The sequence below is a fragment of the Anas platyrhynchos genome, chromosome 37, assembly GCF_047663525.1.
Source record: "Anas platyrhynchos isolate ZD024472 breed Pekin duck chromosome 37, IASCAAS_PekinDuck_T2T, whole genome shotgun sequence".
NCBI classification, from domain to species: Eukaryota; Metazoa; Chordata; class Aves; order Anseriformes; family Anatidae; genus Anas; species Anas platyrhynchos.
In genome coordinates this window covers 885,163-906,816 of record NC_092625.1, presented here as the reverse complement: position 1 = coordinate 906,816, position 21,654 = coordinate 885,163, and the positions used below count along the sequence as shown (strand labels likewise).

At 42.2% G+C, this 21,654-nt stretch overlaps 2 long non-coding RNA genes across 3 annotated transcripts in view; one reads left to right on the top strand and one right to left on the bottom strand.

Moving 5' to 3' along the window:
- The window catches only part of LOC140001093 (uncharacterized), a 42,507-nt gene extending 24,896 nt beyond the window's left edge, over window positions 1-17,611 (bottom strand). The window contains exons 1-2 of the long non-coding RNA XR_011806240.1: window positions 17,508-17,611; window positions 16,510-16,597 (exon numbers count right to left, since the gene is read on the bottom strand). This is a non-coding gene — a long non-coding RNA (uncharacterized lncRNA). The remainder of the gene's footprint in view (window positions 1-16,509; window positions 16,598-17,507) is intronic.
- Window positions 10,568-19,645, top strand: LOC140001094 (uncharacterized). Of its 2 annotated transcripts, XR_011806242.1 has the most exons (4): window positions 10,568-13,516; window positions 14,650-14,865; window positions 15,766-15,835; window positions 19,142-19,645. It is a non-coding gene; the product is annotated as an uncharacterized lncRNA (long non-coding RNA). The 2 variants fall into 2 exon arrangements; XR_011806241.1 differs by lacking the exon at window positions 19,142-19,645 and having other exon boundaries at window positions 15,766-17,687.
- The last annotated feature ends 2,009 nt before the right edge of the window (window positions 19,646-21,654 follow it).

The following is a 21,654-nucleotide window of genomic DNA, read 5'->3' as shown; positions in this document are numbered from 1 at the left end:
AAACATTTAAATTGAAGCTGAGGGCATTTGGGCACCAGCTTTTTGGTGGTAATTAAACATGAGAGAACATGGCTCTTTCTGTCTCTTCCTCATCTGCCACCTACTTTGCAAGACCATATGGGAGAGCGGATTTTATTCTTAGTCCAGAAGTGCTCCTCTGGTGTTCATAGAAGATTGTGTAGGAACAGAAGCCAGTCTTTTCCCACACATGTGTTTTCAGAAGGGAAGCATGTTTTCTCATGTGATAGGTGATCTGATAGATATACATGTAACATGTGCGAGACCTTTTGTCTGCAAATAAAGAACATTGTACATTTATTCACTTTTTATTTATTCACTATTATATTTGGAGAGCTTGGGGTGACTCGGGGAAAAGGTGCCAATTTGTAACTGCCAAGGTAGAAGAACAGAATACCAGATGAGCAGTACCTCTGCATCAATACCATATATATATAAATGACTTCAGAAATTTCCCAGATAGAAAGTCATTCTAGTTCCACAAAAACTGAGCTTTTTAACATTTTTACTTGCTTTAGAAACACCCAACAAACTGTAGCTTTTGTGTGTATGTGTATTCAACTCATAGCTGACAACACAATAGTTTGTTTGTTTGTTTGTTTGTTTTTTAAAAAAAGGAAATTCCCTATGCTGTAAGTCTATCCTTGAACTAGGACTTTATCGTGTACTTGTTGAATATTAAAAGTATTTTCTTTAAAACCCAACATGATTTGGGGGGGAGGTGGGAAGTGTTAACTTAAACAGACTTAATTTTCATATGCTTATGTTGATAACAGATGCAACAGTGGTGGTTCAGTATCTCCATGGTTATTCAAGAGCACAGACAAGCATACTTAAAGAAGCATCTTATAACTACATGGGAGATATATAAAAGGAAAACCTTCAAATCATGTTTTGTTTGCTAAAGGTCCCTTACTTAAACTTTGAAAGTAGAACCGCCTCTCTGCAGCAAGTTTGTTTATCTTAAACTTTAGATTTTATTATACTTGGATATACCAAAACAGAAAGAATGTGTTTTGTTGTTGTTGTTATTGTTGTTTGCTGTTGTTGCTGTTTTACCTGCTACTTCTGTTGACTTTTTTTTTTCCTCACATGTCCTCTGATAGCTCCACCTTATTATTTCACCCTAATAATCCTGAAAATATGTTTTTGAGTGTTATCTTGAGTGGCAAGGGCTGCTTGATGCTTTCTTGTGAAATAAATGCTCATCAGCATCCAGATGCCTTAGCCATAGGCAATCGCCCCATAATAGAATTAAGCAGATGCCCATAAGTAGAGAAAAACTTAATGTGAATAAGAAGATTGAATATAATGCTAGTATGCAATAACAGCAAAAAATTAATCGATGCTGGTATTTCTAAGAAAATATATTGGGAGGTGGGGGTGGGAGAAAGAGAGAAAGTGCAAACAGTTTATATGTATATATAGAGAGATAGATTTAATAAGGTGTTTGTTCCTTGCTTTCCAAGATACTTTCTCTAGATTTTTCTTTTTTTCTTTTTTTTTTTTTTTTCTATTATTTTTTCCTAATGTCCACAACCATGTCCTATTTTAGCAGTAAAGCTTTAAACCAATTCCTAATTTCCTGTGCTTTGGAAAAAGATAAATAGAATTATTTTAGGCAAAAAATAAAATTCCAACTTGTGGTTCCAATTTTTCATCACCAGAAAGTCTAACCAATTTATCTATTTATTTATCTATTTGAATTATGGTGATTTAGTTTGAGCAGTTACTTTAATTAAATAGTGCTTTGAGCAATAGAAACTCTAATTTGCCATCACCGAGATTATTGTTAGTTTGGAACATGGGGTATCATTTAAAACCATTTAGTTGTTATAATTCAGTCTGAACTGTAACTATGGTTCTGCAAAACTTCTCTGGGGGTAAAGAGTTAGTTTTATTTGCATGTTCATGTTCAGAAGAAAAGAATGCAGTCATGTAAAAAATGTGTATAATGTTAAATGTTAAATATTTTTGAAATTATTCATTGACTCCTTTTTTTTTTTTTTTTTTTTTTGGCATTTTTTGCATGTACATATTTTGAAATTTGAAATTTGCCAAGAAAATGATTTTTTATTCCCCTTTCTCTGAATTTATTGTATAATTTTGGCCTCAAAGTTAATTTATTTCATGACTACACTTATGAAGGTTATTTAGGTATAGGAAAATGTGATGCTTAGGAAGCTAATAATTTAGCAAATTAGTAATTTGATCAGATGAGATAGCCAGCATGTTTCTCACATATTGCAAAGAGCAGGTCATTATGTGGTATCATTGGGAAGATCATTAGCACTAAAACCATCTGGACAATGTTTAGCTGCATTAAAAATGGCAGACAAGGTCATGGGACATTCAAAGAGAGAGAAAAATCTTTGTAAGCCTCAGTTTTAAGATACAGAACTGATGCCATCTGAATTGATCCATATTGTACAATTTTGACTAAGTAGAGGATTCAGTGGAAGACAATAAATTGTGAAGAAAGATGCTCTAATGTGCAAGTCAGTATTCTTTTTAATCAAGAATGGAATAACTTATCTCCAACTTAGATACCATGAATAGTGATGGCGTTCAAAAAGAGCAGAAAGACCCCTAAACAAGTTCCATGCTAGAGGCCAGAGGCAGGTGCATCTGTGCCACATATCTCTCCTGTAAGATGAGAGCAGGGTGAACCATACTGTTAGCTGCAACTGCCTATGGGGGGTCTGAGCAAAGGCAGGGCAGGCAGTTTTACGGTATAGCTAAGGGGCTAAGTATTGGTTGCTTTCTAGTAGCCTTATTAAAATCTCTTTATGGAATTGATCTTATTCTGGATGTGTGCATAAGGCACGGGACAGCTGTTAATGACATCTCAGAGAAAGGCCAGAAGCTTCATGGAGCTGCTAACAGAGAAGGTCTGAGGACTTTAATACAGGCAAACCTTCCTGAAATATTGATTTTCTGCAGTGCATAGACTGACTTCAGATGTGGGCTGAAGCACAGAACTGCAAATGGTCTGAACAATTGCTGCTTGAGCATTTGGCAGACGAGCAACATCTGGTATTAAGAAGGGTTGGGACTATGGTAACTCAAGATTATATTCCAGATGTACAGTTTAAAGCAACTGCAATCAAAGTGAACATTAGTGTTGTTCTCACGAGAATGGAAAGAGGGTGGGGAAGAAGGTCAAGATTACAGGGTCAACACAGAAACTGAAGAGATCAATATTCTTCCCTTACAGGAGGAGATCTAGACTCTTGGTGTAAGTTTGATTAAGAACAGCAAGAATCAATAATTTAAGGTAGATCTTAGCAAGAAGAAAGGGGCAATATAAATAAAAATTTATCAGACTTTTACTATCTTTTTCACACACAAAGGATTGCTTTGTGTCTGAAGAATTTCCAAATCAAAGAAACTACAGTACACCTACTAGTCCACAAAGATGTTCATGTGAGAGAGGGGCCAGCTATGGCACCCTCACTAACATTAAAATCCTTAGTCTACAAAATGGAGGGCACAGTAGCTTACTATCACTGTTCCAGGTGACAATGGCCTGTTCCAAATTCAGGATGTCCAGGAAAGCTCTCTCTGATCTTACTTGACTAGTAGTTTCCTATCAAAGGAATCAACTATGGCAAATACCGCAAGTGGTGGTTATCTGTGCCATATTCTCTACCTTCAAACTCAACAGGTCAGGACCGATAGAACATTATAAGGCAATCTTTAGCTCCGCAGGTCTTCTTAGTGATTCCGCCAATAAGACACATTTGTTTCATGATGGAATGAATCTGACTCATCTGCTTACAAGTCCTGGATTTCTTCAAATTCATTTTATTTTATACAGTGTTTACTCACCTGAAACATTCCATATCCTACCATATTAATTTATAATCATGAATAGTCAGTAAGTAGGTTATGCAAGAAAATTATTGACTGGGTTTTCTGGTCTGCGGAGTGGCCTTAAACTATCAGAAAACTGTTCAGAGGAAGTACCATCAACAAAGGGGAAATATTTAAAGGCAGAAGGCTCTTCCTTTGAAGACCACAGGGAATTTGTGCTCGACCAACCTCATTGCCTTCTATGATGGCATCACCAGCTGGGTAGATGGGGGGAGAGCAGTGGATGTCATCTACATTGACTTTAGCAAGGCTTTTGATACTGTCTCCCATGACATCCTGATAGCAAAGCTGAGAAAGTGTGGGATAGATGAGTGGACAGTAAGGTGGGCTGAGAACTGGCTGACTGGCCGAGCTCAGAGGGTGGTGATCAGTGGCACAGAGTCTGGCTGGAGACCTGTGACTAGCAGTGTTCCCCAGGGGTCAGTGCTGGGTCCGGTCTTGTTCAACATCTTTATCGATGACCTTGATGAGGGAATAGTGTCTGCCCTCAGAAAGTATGCTGCTGACACAAAGCTGGGAGGAATGGCTGACATGCCAGAAGGCTGTGCTGCCATTCAGTGAGACCTGGACCAGCTGGAGAGATGGGCAGAAAGAAACCAAATGAGGTTTAATAAGAACAAGTGTAGAGTCCTGCACCTGAGAAGGAACAACTGCATATATCGGTACAGGCTGGGGGATGACCTGCTGGAGAGGAGCTCTGAGGAGAAGGACCTGGGGGTCCTGGTGGATGACAGGTTGACCATGAGCCAGCAGTGTGCCCTTGTGGCCAAGAGGGCCAGTAGGATCCTGGCGTGCATTAAAAGGAGCGTGGCCAGCAGGTCAAGGGAGGTGATCCTCCCCCTCTTCTCTGCCCTGGTCAGACCTCACCTGGAGTACTGTGTCCAGTTCTGGGTTCCCCGGTACAAAAAAGACGGGGATCTCCTGGAAAGAGTCCAGTGGAGGGCCACAAAGATAGTACGGGGCCTGGAGCATCTTCCCTATGAAGAAAGGCTGACAGACCTGGGTTTGCTTGGCCTGGAGAAAAGATGGCTGAGAGGGGATCTCATCAACGTAAATAAATACCTGACGTGTGGGAGACAGAGGGATTTGGCCAACCTCTTTTCAGTGGTTTGTGGGGACGGGACAAGGGGTAATGGCCACAAGATGAAGCGCAGGAAGTTCTGCACCAACACGCAAAAGAACTTCTTCACGGTGAGGGTGACAGAGCACTGGAACAGGCTGCCCAGGGAGATTGTGGAGTCTCCTTCTCTGGAGATATTCAAGGCCCATCTGGACGCCTACCTGGGCAGCCTGCTCTGAGGAACCTGCTTTGGCAGGGGGGTTGGACTCAATGATCTTTAGAGGTCCCTTCCAACTCCTTCAATTCTGTGATTCTTTGATATCTAGAAATATGTATGTTGTAGTGCTCCATATTGCTTCTGCTGGAGGGCATCTAGATGGTGAACTTGTATCACAAGATGGTGCTTGTATCACAATGCAACTGCAATTTGTTTCTGTACAATCAATTTAATTTTCAGTCTTTGTTATTTTATGGCCTGCTAATAAGCTCAACAAAGACTGTTCAAACACCATGTGATCTAAAGTGTAAAGCAAAATGTTTTCTAATCTACACAGGTGGCTAGTTTTTCTACCCTCTCACATCTGTGCTGTGGTAGCCGTGTGACTTTGTTCTGAAGAAGAAGGTTGTCTGTATGGAAAAGCATAAAGACTGTATCATCTGAAAAGAGTTCTTGCATTAGTAGATACCAAATGGGATAATTATTTTTCAAAATTAGTATTTACTTTTAATATTGTCTACTGCTTCTATGAATAATGCCTGCTTCATAAAGTTTGCAAGTGTGAATCCAACAGTAAACTCTGGGAAATTTTGTATTGAGTAAGTTCACTTTTTTTTTTTTTTTTTTTTTTTTTTTTAAGAGCTCAGAATTAGAGGAGGTTATGTGATGTAATGAATTAGCACATTTTTTATTTTTCTTTCTTAGGAAATAAGCCTTAGGTTCATGGTTCACCCCCCACACATAAATACTCTTATTTAGGCTGAACTCATAAGCTGGTAAGTGTTTATGAGCTTGACACATTAACACAAATAACCCTTGTTTTGCAAAGCTTTCTCTTAAATATATGAGGGAGGTGAGGAGAGCAAATCAACACCAGTTTATAGTCACACACAAATAATAATAATAATAATAGACTATGAGATTAATACAAGCTGTCTTGCAGATATAAAATGTCTTGTCTCAGCAGATATAAAATGAAATAAATTTATGATCCCTATATGTAACATCTTTAGAGTTCACATAGAAAAAAAAAAGGAAGCTTGTTAGAATCTTCACACTTTCCAGAGTTTCTACCTTAGTTTCTACCTTAACATCCTATGAGTGCCAAATATTTGAAGCTCACCAGTGATCTCATGTTTCACCACTTTGGCAGCATGTATGTAAGGCACTGGACAGAATTGTGAGTAGATACCTGAGGTCTACTTGTTTAAGCCCCACAGGGTGTCTTGTTGTGGGGCTTCAACTCATGGTTTCAATTTTCATTTAAACTATAAACAGTTAACAATGAGTAAATTTAGGAAGCTGTTGGCTATTGACTAATACGGCTACTAGCTGAAAACTGTGTGTGGCCTCCATATACACCTGTGTGGCATCCACACACTGACATTGCTGAACTGTCTAGCTATCTGAACATATACCAACCCTACTTCAGTGGTACCTCAAGTAAGGAATTACCTGGCAAGGGAGGTGAAAGATAAAGTTCATCATTAAAAAAAAAAATAATAAAAAAAATTATAATGACTACCACAACAACAAAAATTCTGAAAGATATTGAAAACTTCTCCCCAAATCAACATTAAAAGACTAGGGCCAGGGAACAACAACAACAAATGTCCCTCTGAATGCCTTCATATATCAGTTATCTACATGTAGATGTATAACATCTGCATTCTTGTGTTGTTAAGTGTTGCAGCCAAGCAAGGACTCCTTCTTAGGCCTTATCTGTCTCTATTTTGAGTGAGCTCATCTCATAAAAGAAAGAATCCTGTCAGAAAGCAGTGAAAGCTAGCTGCTCCCTAAAGCCAGGTAAGTCAGGAGATAGGTGCTGGTAACTGCGTCAGTAACATCAATACCCTCAGACACAGCAAGCAATAAGCCAGATCCAGTGGTACACAAGGAATCCAGTCAAGAGTGAAAGGAGACAGAGCCAAAGGTGAGACTACAGGCAATCTATAGAATACATCAAAGTGTACCATCCAAGAAGAAAAGCTGCCTGAAGCATGGGTCCAAAGACTGTCCAGGTTGAGACAGAACTGTAGACAGGCACACCTACAATATAATTCAGACAAGGACAGAAAGCCCAGGCCTGAACTTAAGTCTATGGAAGTGTGGGTATGGTCCTGAGGAGAGGCTGGTCAGGGACATAAAAACCTTTCGGTGCCCTCAAAGCCCTGACAGATCCTTCCTGTTGTAAAAACAAATCCAACTAATAAATAACATAAGTGCTAATTAATCTGAACTTAAAGTCTTTATATTGTGTCTAAATATTTAATGATTTCATTTCATACCTTAGAGCATTTCTATTAGTCCTAGCTCCCGACGAAAAATCATGCCTCCCAGATAGCATAGATTTGCAATGTTAGTGCTGTTTTTCATCCCATTTTTCTCTGAGAGCTCTAAATGCTTAGATTTTTTTTTTTTTTTTTTTTTTTGGGGGGGGGGGGTTGGGGCTGTTTTATTTTTTTTTTTGTCTCTCAGTATTCTCATTATTTTGTCTTTCAATATTCTCATTATTTTGCTTACTATCCAATTAATATCTTGTACTAAATCTTCTATCAGAGCTATGTGATGCCTTAAACTCTCTTCGCAACTTTTGCCATTTTCCTTAAAATAATTGCAAATGGACAATTGGTGAAAAAATATACCTTGTTATTCACAGAAATTGTAGAGTAGCATTTGGTGTCTTTTTTAATGGCAAAAGCTTTGAAATTTAACTGTTAAATTTAATACAGTTAACATTTTGACTTTTCTACCAGTGAAAAGCAATTCTTAATAAATTTCCAGGTTTAGCTTAGAGAAGTACCATGAATTTTTAGTGTTCACCTGATACTTTTGGTAGTTAAATACATTATAGATATCAGGACTGTGTAGTTGAATAGTACACAACAGGACATTCACATATCACTATGTCTTTCCCTCAAGTTAAATCTTGACAGCCAAACTTATCCATGTTAAAAGGGGTATGATTTTCAGAGTAGTTAGCACTATGAACTTCTTATTCATACATGTGAAATTCCCAGGTTCTGAATATGGTGTTAGGGACCTTGTGTTGAAAAAGTTAGTTTGCCCAAATGCCTGAAACTTCTTGTGACTTTGTATAGTTGCTTGTGTCCAATGTATAGCATAACTTCAAGGAATTTCCACTTGTTCTACCAGTATAACTTCATTGGTTGTCTTAACTTCACTTAACTGTATTTGAGATTGCTGCGGTTTAACCTGGCAAGCAGCTGAGTGCACCACACAGCTGCTTGTTCACTACCCCCTTGCCTCTGACCCCATTGGGATGGGAGAAGGAATAAATAAATGAAAAAAAAAAAAAAAAAAGTAAAAAAACTTGTGGGTTGAGATAAAGTCAGTTTAATAAGACAGAAAAGGAAGGGAAACAATAACAACAACAACAGAATATAAGAAAAGCAAGTGATGCACAATGCAAGTGCTCACTACTTGCTGGTCATGCTCAGCCAGACCCCAAACAACAGCCCTCCACTGCACTTGAGACAACTCCCCTATTTTTATTGTTCAACATGACACCACAGGGTATGGAACATCCCTTTCGCCAGTCTTGTCCGGCTGTCCTGGTTCTGTTCCCTCTCAGCTCCTGGTGCACTCCTCACTGGCAGGGCAGCACCAGAAGCTGAAAAGTCCTTGGCTCTGTGTAAGCACTGCTCTGCAGTAACTAAATCATTGGTATGTTATGACCAGTATTTTCAACCTAAATCCAAAGCACAGCTACCATATGAGCTACTAGAAAGAAAATTATCCCAAATGTAATCAGGACACAGACAAAATGATTGCTTACTCAATTAAAAAGAAGCAAATTGAGAAAGGAACTGGAAAATTTATTTGTCACATTAAATATATGCATTGCCATTGTAAGGGCTAGTACGTAAGCTATAAATACAGCCTGACACCTGTGAGTTTTCATATGCAAGACCATTTTTTACCCAAGATAACAAAAAAAAAATTACCTACAGGAGGGCTATAATCAAGAATAGAAGAGATGCAAACTCCAAGAGAACTTGCTGAGCTAAAAGATTGAATCTATTTGAAATCTAATACATTTGCTGAGACACATTAGGTACTTCTTTGCATTTTATAATGCTTGCAATAATTGCTTAATTAACAGGCTATCAGTCTGCTTATTCCTGATAGTTTGTATGTGTTTATATGCACATGGTGGAAGTTTTGCACAATTTAATTGTTGATTTTAAAGTATTTGAATTATTCTTGCTGTATTAGTACCTACACGTTATTTAATATTTTATTTTTAATGTGTTGTTTGGTTTTTTTTAATGGTTTTTTGTTGATAATTTTTTATTTAATCTGATAATGTCTAGGCAATGAAACTTGTAGAGATCTGAGAAGAAATTTGTGTGACTGTATCTTATGTATTTTTTCTGTTGTGTTAGGAAGTCTTAGTTCATATACCTAATTCTAGTGACTCTGGATCATGAGGAATTTTTTCTTGGTATCCAACAGGGTTTAGGACATTTCTTTAAGAGATCCCCTATGTCTTACATGCTGTCTTGTATTTAGAATCATAGAATCATAGAATATCCTGAGTTGGAAGGGACCCTTAAGGATCATCAAGTCCAACTCTTGACACCGCATAGGTCTACCCAAAAGTTCAGACCATGTGACTAAGTGCACAGTCCAATCTCTTCTTAAATTCAGACAGGCTCGGTGCAGTGACCACTTCCCTGGGGAGCCTGTTCCAGTGTGCAACCACCCTCTCTGTGAAGAACCCCCTCCTGATGTCAAGCCTAAACTTCCCCTGCCTCAGCTTAACCCCGTTCCCGCGGGTCCTGTCACTGGTGTTAATGGAGAAAAGGTCTCCTGCCTCTCGACACCCCCTTACGAGGAAGTTGTAGACTGTGATGAGGTCTCCCCTCAGCCTCCTCTTCTCCAGGCTGAACAGGCCCAGCACCCTCAGCTGTTCCTCGTACGTCTTCACAGTGTTTCAGTAATAAATCACCACACAGACCCACAAATTACTTTACAAAGATCAGCAGATGGGCTGAGCGTATCTCTATAAAACTGCCCAGCAGACCTTCGCAAAAATAACTAAATGATCTTGCAAGCTGTTTAATTCATAAAATCTGTACTATGATGTGTATGCACCAACAAGGTATGATTAGCTTCACTGAAACATATGTTTAACTATTCCTACTTTTTGTGCTTGGCATAGAAATCTAAGTAGCTTCTTCTTAACAGCTTTTAATTAAGTAAGTAATTAAGATTTTTTTCTCATGTCATCTGCAAAGACAGGACTCTGAATAACACAAACATTTCTGTGTAACTATCCCTTGATCTTTGTGAACATTTTTACAAACAAGAGGAGAATTGATACACAGAACTCATGTGACACAAAGTTCACTTTTTATCATGCTTTTCTGCATGCAGTTTTTTATATCTTTTCTCTTGCTTTCCTTCCATTCATACTCCCTTACCACTCTTCAAATTTTATAGCCAGCTTTGATTCCAATTAAATTTACAAATGTAGGGAATTATTTGGATCATGAAGGGAAGAGAGAGAGGGGTTGTTAGTGTTTACATTACTCTGTACCCTGGCTGAAAATTCTGAAATTCTCTATAACTTCTTCTGTAGTTTATTCTACATAAGGCATACAAAAGGTAAGAGGACCAATATGTGAAAAAGTCCAGAGAGGACCAATTGCACTCACTGCAGCTCTCAGTATAGCAAGCATAGCAAAAGGTACTTACACATCTGGTATCTCACTCTATTTCATGAAAGTAACATGGTGAAGGTTGTATTTAATTCTGTATTCTTGTTTCCTTTCCTTTCTCGTTAGATTTACATTATAGTTAGATTTGCAACTCTGTACGTCTACACTGTTAGATCAAGCTCATTTAGTGATAATAGAGCAGAATGGCAAATTAGATTTGCACAACATTCAGGAAGGAAAAAATGACCCAGAGAAAGCACAAAGCAATATACGCCATGGCAAAACAATCAGCCAAAAATTATTTTAGAGTTTAAACACCAAGCTTCTTTTAGATTGTCTACATGGGATATAAAGAAGAGAAAGAAAACAAGAAATCCCTGCATTTTTCTGTCCTGTGGATTGAAGGCCTATCATGTTCTTTTTCTCCCCATCTCTTGGAATTTAAAATGAGGGTGCAAAATTTATGGGTTGCTTATATAGAAATTCACTCCATGTCCCCTACTTAAAAAAAATCCTGTTTGAATCTTCATTTTGTCTGCATTCATTGTTGAGAATAATTTGCTTTGGCCTTTTATTGTAAAGTGGTATTGACAGAGTGCTCCCTTTATCACATTCATTCCTGCTTTACTATGGAGGCTGTGTCTGGAAGCTGTTTTTCAGGCACCCTGTTATGAGATATTGCTAACAAAATCAAAGCCATTAGAGGTAAAATTATTTTCTTTCAGCCATTATCCACATTCAGGGAGGTGACATTCTTTGTCTTAGAAAGCTGCCAGGCTTTTATAGTATGAATACCTCATTTTTAAAACTCATTTTCTGATCTTTGTTTATGAATTTGAGTTATTTTAACCATATATTTAAAAGCTGCTTTAAGTACTTTTTGAGAAGGAAATACAACTTATGAATGGGTGTCCCATTTCATTATGAAAATTTACTACACCACAAAAACAAAAACAACAAAAAAAAACATATTAGAGTTTAATTTATGATGCTCTGTCAACTTCATTATTAGTGTCCCGTTTCTCTGATATTGCACTGAAAGGAGTAACAGAGGGAAATGTTTGTGAGATTTTGCAATATTTTTAACTATTATATGTAGGTGATTAGTATATAAAAAGCTGTTATTTTTTCCTCTTTCTACTTTTAATTTGAATTTGTCAGTGTTACCCAAAATTCCCTTTAGTTTTGTTATCGGTACACTGCATTTCTGATGTTAGTGATCCAGAAGAAAGTACAGTCAAAATGCAATGTGTACTTCATGAGAAAAATTAAAGGTATGAAGAATAAAAATATTAATGACTCAGCATGCAGAATCTCATTTTAAAGCATGGATCTGAGATGCTTCACTGATAACTAGGCCTGAGATGCTTCACTGATAACTAGGCCAGTGTGCCATTTACAAATAAACAATATTTCACTTTTTTATTAGAGCTTTCAAAACCATGTCTCATGTATTTCTCTCACTTTGGTAGCATTTTGCATAATATCAGTATCTTTCTAAGACTCTTCACCACTACAAAAATTGGATGATATTGATCTTTCCATGCGTCAATGTGATCTGTGTTTACTCTCTGAATATCTTTAACCTGCTGACTATAGGAAGTTTTTAATGTCTGCATTACAAGGACTGTGGCCATCAGGTCAAAGGAGGTGATCCTCCCCCTCTACTCTTCCCTGGTCAGGCCTCACCTGGAGTAGTCTCCAGGTCTGGGTTCCCCACTACAGAAAAGACAGGGATCTCCTGGAAAGAGTCCAGTGGAGGGCAACAAAAGTCTAGATATAAGGAAAACAAAATCAAAACATTCCTTCTCTGGTACCCATAAGAAAGTAACAGACCATGTAAGTAAGTAATGGACCATGCTGCTCAGACAAAATGTCCAGAAATCCCAGATCAAACTTGCTCCAACTGTAGCAAGAGCCCAAAGTCATCAATAAAAAGTCTTGTAGAAGATTTCCAGCAGAGGTAAATGACTATCTCTATAACTCTGCAGTACTGGCTGAAGTTGTCATTCTCTCAGCTCAGAGAAAAAGATTCAGAAAAAAATATGGCATGGAATATTCTGAATCTAGTAGGAGGGATAGTTTTTATGCACTTTAAAGAAAGAGAGTGAGATAATGCAATGCAATGCTTTGTGATGTGTCTTTAAAGGTGGAGAGAAACTGACTTAGCGTGAGTCTCATCATGGCAACCCTCATTTGTGTCCTGGCATTCATTTTCTACATCCATTTTGTATGCTAGGTAACGGAATAGAAAAGTGCACTGCTGCTTATAAAAAGGTACCAACATATATATATTTTTTCAGTGTTCAATAAAGACACATTACTTCTCTTTGCCCCTGTTATCCATAGCAAACTGATTTGTCAGTTTCTGAAACTCTTTTGAGACTTGGAAACTAACATGCAATGAAATATCCTTGAAAGATATTTGATCATGGTTGAACTGCTTGTGGTAAACGTTTGGCTGTAAAGGACTTTTTGATATTAAGCTCTTCTCAGTGTTCTGTGGAAAGTCGGTTAATTGGGTTCACATGAAAAAGATTTGATAATGGAGAGGCTGCAGGGGTGGTTTCTGTGACCAGAGGCCAGCAGCTGGCCCATGTCACAGCAGAGCCAGCTGAAGATGGCTCCAAAAAGGACCTGCTGCTGGCCAGAGCCAAGGTAGGGAGTGCTGCTGGGTGGGCTTCAGGGGAGCAGATTTAAGGAAGGGGGGAAAATACTGCTGTGCAACAGCAGCTGGGAGAGAGGATTGTGAAAGCGTGAGAGAAGCAGCCCTGCAGCCCCCCAGGTGAGCGCCGCAGGAGGGCAGGAGGTGCTGCAGGCAGGCAGCAGCAGTTCCCCTGCGGGCTGTGCAGGGAGAGGCCCCTGGTGGAGCAGGCTGTCCCCCTGCACCCATGGGTCCCACATGGAGCAGATCTCCACGCTGCAGCCCCCCCATGGGTGGAGGAGCCCCCGGTGGAGCAGGTGGCTGTGGCCTGGGGGAGGCTGCGGCCTGTGGAGAGCCCCCGCAGGAGCAGGCCCCGGGCCGGAGCTGCAGCCCGTGGAGAGGAGCCCACGTGGAGCAGGGGCAGAGAGGGACCGAGAAGGAGTGGTGGAGATGAAGTGCTACAGACTGACCACAACCCCCAGTCCAGTCCCCCTGTTCCCCTGCGCTGCACGGGGGGAGGAGCTGGAAGAGCTCAGATGGGGGGAAGGAAGGTGTTTTTGGTTTCTTTCCTTTGGTTCTCACTTGTCTAGCCTGGTAGTAGTAGTAGTTAGGCAGGAAATCTTACTGTCTCCCTATGCTGCATCTGCTTTGCCCATCACGATCCTTGTTGAGCGATCTCCCTGTCCTTGTCTCAACCCTTGAGCCCTTTGCATCGTATTTTCTCTCCCTTTCTCTTTGAGGAGGGGGAGGGAGAGAGTGGCCGTGATGGAGCTCGGCTGCCCACCCACCGAAAAGCACTGCAGCTGCAAAGTACTGGAAAAGTTTTCAGAAGCAACAAGGTGTTTAACAAGGAAATGTATAGTTTCCTTTTTCACGCTTCCTAAATAATTGGGCTTATTTCATATTCCCAACTCGGAGGAGGAGAATTGTTGATTTCACCTTCTTTTTTCTTCCTTGGAAATCAAAGGTGAACAGCTCTAAAAGGAAGGGGAACGTATCAGAAGCAAGCTTTTTTTGGCTTGTAATCCTTTCTTAAGGAAAAGATTTCTCACACACCTTCCCCAGATGTAGGGGGGCAGAGAATAATTTTGGAACTACTCCAATTAAAGTCAGCTTGGGGAGAGTGGGACTTCTCTACTTGTTTCAGAGACATTCGCATTAGCAAGAGAGAGTGTTGTGTTGCCGCTGCCAGGGGCCTACGGTGATGACTTCAGAAACAGAATTGAATGATGTCACTGTGACACCTTGGTAACAGCTGCCTCTGAGCAAGTTTAGCGAGGAGGGACAGAGAAGTGTGCTGGATGAAACCACGTGAGGACTTGTGGATCCCACGTTGAGGTGCATCGAGAGGGCCCACCCTTCTGTAAGTGTTTGGATGCTTCATTTTAGATTTCTGTAGTTTGTGTAAAGTCCTTTCACAAGCATGAAGTTTGGTACTTTGGCTCAGGGATGTAGCTGCACAGAGTGACAGGTGCACCATGTGGCTGAGGGCCTCTGCACGTTCTCTCTTTCCCACACACGATCAAGAAAGAAGGGTAGACAAATAAGAGTGTGCTGTGGTCCTGCCATAGACCTCAAGTACTACAGCATAAACAAGAGACTTAAAAGTAGCCCATCACATGAAACTTCAGGACAGCAATGCACTTCATCAGCTGGTCTGGCCTGTTGAGTGGAGTGTCTCAGGATGGAGTGTATGAAGATGCACTCCATCTGCTTTCAGATTAGCACTTGCAGTGAGCAAGCTGCCTGGCCTTAACATTTTTCATTCCATTTTTCACCCGACTTTTGCTGGTTCTTCTTGGTCTATGTTTCACCCATCTCCCTGCCCCAGAGCGACACAAGTAAAGCTCTTAAGCAATTGCTAACCTGTTCTCAGTGCTCACGAGTCCCAAATCACTCATTTTACAATCTATAAACCATGGCAGCTGGCACCTAGTTGGTACACGGTGACACTGCACACGTTGGCAGTGTCGTCAGGAGCTGCAAAGTCAGGGCTGTGGGGGTTAAGGGAAAACCACACATCAGTTTAGCAACTTGGCTCCCGTAGGATACTTCCTACGGCAGGAGTTTCAGCAAAGCCACTCAGAGGGACCTGCTGGCTAATTCAAACGGGACTTCTGCTGGAGCAGGCAGAAGGCAGCAGGAGATATCCAGTGGGCATCGCTGTCAGTCTGTGGCAGTTTGGGGTCCAGGTATCAGTGGTTAGGTGGGGTTTTCTCTGCTTCACTTTCTCCAAAGCTGTGAAAAAATATTTCTTTTACAGCACTGTACAGTCCCACGTTAAGGATGGAACCAGCTGCATCAACTTCCAGTACGACGGTGTTGTAAAAAAGGTGCCTTTGGTGGTCAGGAGCACAACAGCTCTGCTGATGTGTTATTTAAGTGTGTTCTTACATCTGAGTTTCCTCATAGCAGTATGTAGCTGAGGGGGTCCAACTTTCCCAGGGAAGATTTATGGTTTTTCTCCTACCAAGCACCAGCTCAGTAGACAAAGCTCTGTTAATAACACCCAAGCATGTAGATGTTAAACTGAAACTGCTTTTAAACCTAGTTGTTGTTACAAAAATAGCTTAATACACCATCTTCAGAGGGTAAAAATTCACATGGAAGTACAGAAAAACCCAGAAGCGCTTCCTGAGCTTCAGTTTACCAACAGCACCATCGGATTTAGATCGTGGCCTGGCAGCCAGGATGCAGGGTCTGTAAGCATTGCTGCGATGTGGAAGTGCCAAGGCAGGTTTCTGGCCTGCCCTGACTAAAAGACCTTTTTTTTTCATACAAACAGCGTGCCAGGTACGCTGTAATGCCAATGTGCCAGGTCAATAGAGGATGTCAAACAACAGAGGCGTTTATCCTAATTTCTGGCATGAAAACACTTTTAACAGCATTCTTTTCACCAAGAAACCCCTCTCTATCTTCTCCAATACTCCAGGATCTGCTGCAGCTGCAGCAGCCGCGCTGCTACAACCCACATCTTTGCCAAATCTTTTCAATAATTGTGCTTTACCTCGGCAATGTTGAGGTCACTCCTCTTCCTCCTCCAGCTGAGGAAGCAGCTCGCTGGCTCTGCCACACCGCAGGTGCGGAAGCGAGAGCTGGGAACACAGGAGTCAAACTCTCAGTGCTCACAAAGCCACCAGGGCACAGGCCTGACACAGAGGCACCCCGGATCCGCTCTCCCTCCCCGCTGCGAGGCTCGCAGCAGCCCCGACCCGAAGCGCACACAATGCTTCGCATGGTGATGTCACCGCTGATTCTGAGTCCCCAGGTGAGGATCTGCCTCACCACTCTCAACGCTGGGGTTGGGTTTTGGTTTTGTTTTTTTTTTTTTTTCTTTTAAACATTCACAGCTTATGGGAAACCATCAGGTAAACCACAGATCGCTAGGGAAGAAGTCCCACACGAGGGAAGAAGTCCGTGCTTTTCTTCCAGGCAGTGTCACGTGCTTTAACACGCCGCGTTCGACAAAGCAGCTCTCCCCGTTTTGCTCAGTGGCAACAGGCACGACTGCAACGCACACAGGTGTAGGCAGCACCTGCAGGTCCCAAACCCTTAACCGGTTTGTAGAGAGCACCAATTTTTGAAGTAGTGGTTCTCCCTTAATCCATGACCCCTTCTTTCCTTTATTTATAACGGGTGGCTCTCCTCCATTTTCCTCCTCAGTGTCTGAGCAGACACTGGGAATCGTTTCTGGAGGAAGGGCACTGCTGAAGCTCCTACATCTACTCTCCGAGAAAAGAGAGTATGTCAAAGAATACAGATTTCCTTTCTTTTTCCCTTTTGAAATACAATTTCTGAAATCAACGCTGCCACCTGGCAGCAAATACCTACGGGACTAAAGAGGATTCCTCATCCTCACTGTAACGTTGTAGTTAACCTCCCAACGAACCCATCTCCCCAGGAAGTGGCCATTTGAGATGGGAAGGGGTAGAGCAAGAGGAAGCTCTCCTTAGCCTAGCTCTTCTCCCAACACCACCTTGCCATCCAGCACCAAATTCAATTCACCTGCTCCGCCCGATCAGTCGAACGGGCGTCCGACGCTGGCACATGCCACAGCGGTGTTTCTGACGTGGCTTAAATCACCTATCCGCAGAATATCTTGGGTCTGTACGCTCCAGTAATGCAGTAGTTGAGAAATAATGCCCAGAGCTCACACTCTGAGTGCAGCCCAACAGCACCAAAGCACCGGGAGGCTAAACATTCCCAACCTGGCAACAAGGCTGACCCAAGCAACAGCACGGAACCCTTCTGCACCTTCAGCGTGGAGATCAGCGGAAGGAAACACAGATTTTTCTTTTCTCCTGGGGCTGCACCGCTCAGGGCCAGCAGAGCAGTGCTTCCCCTTCCCTTCTCTGTCTGTGCCAAGATCGTGCCTCGTCTCTCGAGTCCTGCCCGTGATGGTGCCTGGCCTCAGCCCCTTGAGGCGGCCATTCCTCCACCACCGCAGCTCTCTTGGCAAGCTGTGAGTCATTTTATGTCTTGTCACAGCTTTCCAGAGCCAGGCACACAGGTTCTGGAGAAGGCTGGGGCAGGACAAGCCTGCTTTAAGCCCCAAACCTGCCTCCTTTACTGTCTCCTCTCAGGCCAGGCCTACCCTCCGGGCCCAGCAGCACTCATCCTGCCTGCCCCAGGACCCGCAGGTTGTGCCCTGTGGTAGCAGCAAAGAGCCCCCCAAATGTCTGTCCTGGGGTACACAGGGGTGAGGCAGCCCCGTCACTGCACAGACACCCATGGGACACGTCACCAGAGCCGCTATCGGCTTGGCAATTAAGGACGTGGGAGAGGAGCCCACGTCACGCAAGCATTCGTGGCTGCCCTGGACAAAGAAAGAAACAGTGGCTGTTTTTCTCCCCATTTAAATAGCTAAAAGCACCGCTAGCAGTTTCTTTCTTTGCGTCCAGCCTGTACTACGTTTAAAGAAAGAAGCAGCTTCTGCTGAGGAGGTGGAAGATGCTGTCAGCAGAAACACCGTGCCTAGAATGCGAGCAGGGAAGACAGCGATGCTGCGAAATAAAGCTTTTACAGCCGCTTCAGATCAGTTGGCCCGGGCTCCAAGGGTCAGACACCCAGCTGGGAAGATTGAATTTCCTCCTCGATAGCCTTGCCCAGCTCAATCTTGCCATCCTGACTTGGCTCCAGAGAAAGCCTCTTATTAAAGGCACAGAGAAACAATAGCTTCTCGGCCAAAAACTAGGAGTTCAAGCAATCCAGTGAAAAAGCTGTGCTTGGGAACAAGAACGTTTCAGAGGCTAGTTGATTTTAGTTCTCATCGTCACTCGTGTCATGGCAAAGGGCCTCTACAGAGGCAAAAGAGTCTCAGCACTGAGGTAGGACATAGCTCAAACACCAGCCCCAGAAGGTGGAGATCATAGCCTTGACTCACCCTAAAGGCATCGCAGAAAGGGCACCAGGTAAGAGGACAAGGAGGGTTTTTGCTCTAGGGTTAGTTTGTCACATAGCCCAGGAGCCACTGGCTTTGGCTAGCATTTGACAACTGATTCTGGACCTTGAATGGACGAAGCCATACTCTGCCTCTGAATAATGAGGCTTGCATAGAGAGAAAACCCACACTGCCTATAGGGACTCTGTCATAGCAGTGGGCTTGCTTCTTGATCCCCATCCCTCTTTCCACCCTGCAGGCCCTACTTGCACGCTCTGCCTTGCTCAGATGGGAAGCTCAGCCATTCATCCAGCACCACGAGAAGATGTGGGATTGATTTCACAAGCTGGTGGACACACTGAGGACGTCACAGTTACATGTGGGCACATTTTATTCTCTGGATGCACTCGCGCATTGTTTCTGCTCAACAGCCAAAGCTTTATTGATTCAAAACCATTTCCCTTCTCCCCCACCCCCAGCATGTTTTTATTTATTTATTTATTTATTTATTTATTTATTTATTTATTTATTTATTTATTTATTTATTTATTTAGTATATGTATCCCTTTTCCCACCCCTCAACTGCTCGTCCACTTCTGATTTGAGTAATATCTCTGCTTTCTCAGAAGAAGCTAACTGACAATTCATTCATTTTTTTTTTCTCCCAAGAACCATATAAATTACATGCAAAACATTGTACATAGAGATTAATATCAAAATGCAATACAGATCAGGTGCACTTTAAGCTGGACTCTAGGATATGGCAAACACACCAGGGTACATATTGCTTTGAAACCACCATTTTTTTTTAATGTCATGCATACCACATAATATTCAGTCTTTTGTTTTGTATTTTTCTGTTTTTATACAAAAATACCAGTGCTTATTATACTAGTTACTGGAAAAGAAAAAAAAATCAGATCTGTGTGTCCTCTTCAAATCAAAATTTTGTTGTGAGAGCACTGGATAAATATATATACACACACCAACAAGTGTCATAAGCTTTGCCTTTGCTGAAGGAAGATAAATAGTACCAAGAAAATCTGTCTAGTTTGTTTTACAGGCTTGTCTTTCTCAGTATGGAACAAACTGACCTCCCTGGTCTAACTTTGCAGTTGCCTATTCTGCCTTTGTCCTGGAGAGAAGAGCAAGAAAAGAACAGATCTATTTTTGCACTCCAAAAACACATTAGAGGAGGATTATCACACCCACCTAAGGGTACTTCCTTGTTTGTTTATAAAGCACCAAGTATTTCTCTTGGACAGAGACTGTTGCTGGCTTGCTTTGTGCCTTCCATTTATAATAAAGATATTATAAAAAAGATATTATAAAAAAGATAATAAAGATATTAAGATGCTTACCCCTTGTTTTTTACCCTCCTCTTTGGGTCCAAACACCTAGATGGAGGGTGCAAAACAACACTTTTGAACCCAGACCCTGAGCTGCAGAGTCCAAAGGCCCAGCTTTCAGCTCCAAAGCCTGACTTGGAGATACAAGACACGCCCTCTCCTCCTCCTCACTGCCTCTTGCCTCCTCCCCTCCTGATATTTTAACCATCTCAAACCTCATTATTAGGGCCCCATGCTTCCTTATTTCACCCCAAATCCCTATGTTCAGGGTCCACAACCTCCACTTGGTATCTGAACTCTTCTTCTGATTGCCTTATCCAAGGCAATCAGAAGGGCACCCCTCCTTTTAAATTCGCAAATCCTCATGCTAGGAGCCGAGGCCTGAATTTTGGGGTCCAAACATCCATTTCGAGGAAGCAGAGAGTGGAGGGCGGGCCGCACTGTCCACCATTTTTAGGCCACAGCATCACATATTAGGGCAGAAAGCCTCTTCCTTGGGCTTGAAAGCCTTGTCTGAAAGGGTAACCCCTCCTTTTTAGTGGCTTTTTCTTGCTTACACATTAATCTTACAGACCAGGCTGCCACTTACAAGGAACAAACCCCTATTTTTAGGGTCACAATTTTATTATAACCTTATTATTGCCACATCAGGGCCCAGGGACCATCTCTGGAACCGGGAGCAGGGCCTCTGTGGCAGGTCCTGTCCCAACGGACACAACGGACCTGGTTCCCTGCAATGCGGACTTCTTAGATGGCGAGGCCTTATTGGAGAGGAACAGCCCTCCTTTCAAATTCCCAAATCCTCATGCTAGGAGATGAGGCCTGAATGTTAGAGTCCAAAGCCTCCTCTTTGGGTCCAAACACCCATCTGGAGGGATCAAAGCATCACTTCAGGATCCAGACAGAGGAAGCGGGCTGCGCTGTCCATGATTTTTAGGCCCCAGCATCACATATTAGGGCAAAAAGCATCCTCCTTGGGCTCAAAAGCCCTTTTTAGAGAACGAACCCTCCTTTTCCGTGCCAGGATCATCATTTGCTGAGTCAAGGCCTGACAGTCACATCCCAAAGGCTCAACCTGAGAGCCCAAAGCCTCTTTTTTAGCACCCGGAGCCTTCTCCTTGGGACTCAAAGCCTCAGGTTGGGGTACAAAGGCTCATTTTCTGGGTTCAAAGCCCTATTTTAGTGTCCAGAGACCCCCATGCTAGGCTCTAAAACTTCATTCTTCATGGCTGACGTCTCATGCTCAGGCTCCAAACCCTGATTTTCAGGGCCCAGACGCTGCTTTGGGATCCTAAGCCCCCTCCTGATTGCCTACCTACTCCTTTGTAGGGCCAAGAGTCTACTTTTTGGTGACCAAAGCCTTAATATTAGGGCCCAGAGACCCACCTCTTGAATTCAGAGCCGCCTTCTTGGGGCCTTCCTC